The following is a 4,373-nucleotide window of genomic DNA, read 5'->3' as shown; positions in this document are numbered from 1 at the left end:
TCGAGATCTAATACTGTTACCCCAATCATCGATTTGGCCCCTAATTTGCGAGTAGCTAATCTGTTTACATTGATGAGTTGTGGTCGTCTACTATTACTACAAGGATATGCTAAATAAATCACCCCAAATCAGTTCACACATAAAGTAAATAAATACATATATGTCGATCGAGTTGTGATAAAATAGAACTAATTTTGATACTATTTAACTAAAATATAGAGTTCATTAATAAATCACACAAAGTTTATTTTAAATCGTTTTTAAATTTATTTAGAAATTTGAATTGGTCGGGGGTCATTGTCTCAAAGTATAAATTTCTAAAACGAACCAAAAACAAGAAAAAAAAGATTTTCAGGTTATCTGAAACTAACCTATATGATCTTCAATGATTTAAAAATCTGCATTTTCTAAAATGGCCTAACAATAATCTGTGTTTCTAATGATGATTGTCGTGTTGGATGCTTTTGCAATTCGTCATTAGATTGTATTTTATATATAACAACTCTATGTAGATGTCTGTTTACTTGTTATTCGATATTGACAAAAATAAACAATATTTTCATTCACAAGTTAGGTTCGCCTTTCAAGTATATATTCAAATACAGTAAACAAGAGCCTATTTGTTTCTTACTTTAGGCCATTTATCCTCAAAACATATCCATTTATTAATTAAATAATTTCAAAACTTTATCCACAATTTGTTGCGGAAACTGACGAAAAAGGACAGTAAAAGACCAAGTACACAGAATTAGTAGATTGTAGTTGAGCAATACATTGTGTGTGAATCTATAATATTTGTCACGTAGCATTTCTATTCACATATATTAACCCCTCAAAAAAGGTCACAAAAAATACAAGTTACTATATCGGAATTTAGTTGATTAAAAGTAGTGTTTTTGAGGTTCTATTTTGTTTCTTGAATTTGGAGTTTACTCTTTTATTGCAGCCTATTATTGCCCACATTAAGATTTCTTCTGACTTTGGTACGTATATACGTGTATATATTTATATCAATTCTATATGTATGTATATAAGAAAGTCCAAGTTGGCTAAGCTATATCGTGTCTCTCTCTCTCACTATATATATATATACACACACACACACACATATGCACACGCATATAATAGAGTAGAGATTATCCCTTTTGAGAAAAAAAATTCGAGTTATTTTTACTGATCATCAGTATTTCATTATCATTATATTGGGCAAGAAATGGGACTACGAGACATTGGAGAAGACGCTACCACCGGGTTTCAGGTTTTATCCGAGCGACGAGGAGCTAGTTTCTCATATCTCTACAAAAAGATCACTAATGAACAAGTTCTAAGAGGCACTTTGGTTGAAATCGATCTCCATGTTTGCGAGCCATGGCAGCTTCCCGGTAGGTCTTTTTATCGCTTCTTTGTTTACATTAACAAACCTTAATGCAAAAAAGTTATGTCAAGAAAATTTTGTTCTCTTGTTTCATCATCTAAGAGACAACTGAATTTTGATTGACGAACTTACTTGTTGTATGTGTCTTTTGTTGTAGCTAGCCATGCATATTTTTATATGTACATTTATTTATTTTTTCTCATGCAATTCTATTTATAATATTATGCAGAAATCGGATAAGATTTTGAGAAATAGTACTACGAAATTCACAACCTTATCAAGGGATTTCTCAGTTGCATTCTTTTAGCAAAAGAGATTGAATTGAATACAAGTTTTTTTTAAGTAGTGTCAAGCTTTAACTACACGTAATATATAGAATGTTTTTATAGATTTTTTTTCATACTTACTTTTTCTTTGCCATCTGATCACCGATATTAGGATTAAATATTACTATATCGAAATATATAAAAGTGTGTGTGTGTGTGTACAAATGTGTGACATAGACTTCTCACCATAGAAGTAACTCTCTCATCTATGTAGAAAAGGGTGACACACTACACATTACTTTCTAAATCCACAAACATGCCTTGCGAATCTTTGGTGACTTGTAACCAAATTATTGTCTATTTAGCAGAAATTGTCACATAAGCAACATAATGTAAATGATGAGATCCTAATAATTCATTTCATGTTAAGTACAATTCCATTAATTTCTTTCGTGGCATATATGTCAAGAACGCGTTAAGAAAGACGTGTAATTTTGCCAATATTTATTTCTATTTATCAAGCTATTAATTCCACTTAAACCAACATGACATGACATATTACTTATTTGAAGATGTGGCTAAATTGAACTCCAAGGAGTGGTACTTCTTTAGCTTCGGGATCGGAAGTATGCGACGCTTTAGAACCAACCGTGCCACCACCTCCGCTATTGGAAGGCCACGGGGAAAGATCGGGCAGTTCTCGATCCCCGGACAAAGGGCGTCATTGGGATGAGGAAAACTTTGGTGTTTTACAAAAATAGAGCTCCTAATGGGACCAAAACCGGATGGATTATGCACGAATTTCGCCTTGAAAACCCACATGTCCCGCCTAAGGTTGGTTCCTTAATTTGTGCTTACTTGTCCCTTCATTGTGTTGATTTAGTAACTAAAGGGAATAAAGATTGTGTGTGAAGCTATGTAAAAAAGAATTTCCAGTCACTTCGACTTAAGGTGCCAATCATGTTGTATGAAACTTGAACGAAACTCCTTTGAAATTATTACCTCAAAGATTCTCTTTTATGCCTTCTCATCCTGTGGGCTAGCTCCTACACACACACACATTATTTCTGAAAATTTCATCATTAGTAAAATATCTTACTAGAAAAAAAAACCATATTCATTAAATATTCTCCTTGTCGATGTTCTCTCTCTACACCCCATGAGTATGATATAACCTAAACAAGAGCTATAAAGTTTGATGTATTTATCAATATTTTTATATGCTATGTATTTCAATAGAAGTGGTTGAATATAATATTCCCCACACACTAAGACACGGGCTTGGGACATGTACACACATACATATGTTAAAAGATGATGGGTGATTGTTACTAGATTTTGTAAAACCAATACTATTATATAGTGCAAATTGTTAGAAAAACCACGAAATTTGATCAAATTCTAAGTTTAATCAAATTCGGTGAATCCGCATGCTTTCAAAAATAGCCACATAGAGTTTATCACAACTTAGGCATTTTCTCAATTGCCTCAATGATTTAGATTTGGGGGCTCGTATATCATCACTCACGAAAGCCATGGATTTAAATATAAAATATAAAAAATACTACTCCCTTCATCTCAATTAAGTTGAGTCGTATTCCTTTTGTAATGTCACTACTAAGTTGAGTCATTTCCTTTTTTTAACTAAAAACAAAGCATGACAATCAATCTTACTTTATTCATTTCTTGTACTTTTCGGCATATTTCTTAATCTCTGTTCCACAAATTTTGACTTAACTTAGTTGGAATGGAGAGAGTATAAGATTAGGTTAAAGTATTTTGACTTCCAAATTGTACATAATTTTCCTCCAAACTTTATGGTTTTTATGTCAAATTTCCCTTTTATATATAGCATCTACAAGATAACGATCGTAAAAATCTCATTTCAAAATGGACGTTTACATGCGCTTAGAGAAATATAGGTACTATTATGATTAAATAATTGATTTATCTAACTAATCTATGGCCTTCTTTGACAGGAAGATTGGGTACTATGCAGAGTGTTCTACAAATCAAGAAGTGAAAATTACAACAATCTCATGAGTCCACAAAATTTCGAGGATAATTTGACTATTTCTTCCACAAATAATGAACGTGTCAACATTACCCACCAACACCACATAGGCAACCCTAACCCTAACCCTAACCCAAACCCTAGCACCTCTCTCAGGCTCGATTTCGACCTATTTTGTGACCATCACATGAACCACCAGCCTCATCGCCGAGCTCTCATGACTATATCCACAACAAATTGGGTGATCAATCTACAAGGTGTGAGGATGACTACGGATTTTTATTCGATTTCGATGGCTGAACATGGTGCCATCGAGCCCTGAAGATATGCGGTTTGTTGATGATAGTAGCTTAGTATTCATCTAATTAGGTTTGTGGGATTTGATGCTCGCTCATTAATGGTATCTACTTATATATATGTATGCATATGTGATGTAGCATGTTTAGATCGGAGATTAGTCCGTATGTGTTTGTAGTTAGTGATGTGTGATGGGATTGTGTTTAATTTGTACATTTGAAAAAGAATTGGATATATTCATATATCATGCTTGCAATGGATCCAGGAATCATATTCTTATCAAATATCAATTTGAATAAGCAAATAAGCATATAATAGAGAAGGCCGGCAATGGAGCAAGGTCTTACCTGATCATAGAGTAGGCTCGAAGAAGTTGGTAACGATTCAAATCTTTGCAAAGAGAAGATAACTTGACTGAGGC

The 4,373-nt window shown here is 33.2% G+C and overlaps 1 pseudogene; it reads left to right on the top strand.

The window, feature by feature from the left end:
* The first annotated feature begins 1,213 nt into the window (after positions 1–1,213).
* LOC125198212 lies at positions 1,214–3,977 on the top strand (annotated as a pseudogene).
* The last annotated feature ends 396 nt before the right edge of the window (positions 3,978–4,373 follow it).

The sequence above is a fragment of the Salvia hispanica genome, unplaced genomic scaffold, assembly GCF_023119035.1.
Source record: "Salvia hispanica cultivar TCC Black 2014 unplaced genomic scaffold, UniMelb_Shisp_WGS_1.0 HiC_scaffold_129, whole genome shotgun sequence".
In the NCBI taxonomy this organism is placed as follows: Eukaryota; Viridiplantae; Streptophyta; class Magnoliopsida; order Lamiales; family Lamiaceae; genus Salvia; species Salvia hispanica.
Note: the sequence above shows the minus strand (reverse complement) of the source record. Positions and strands in the feature narration are given on the sequence as shown.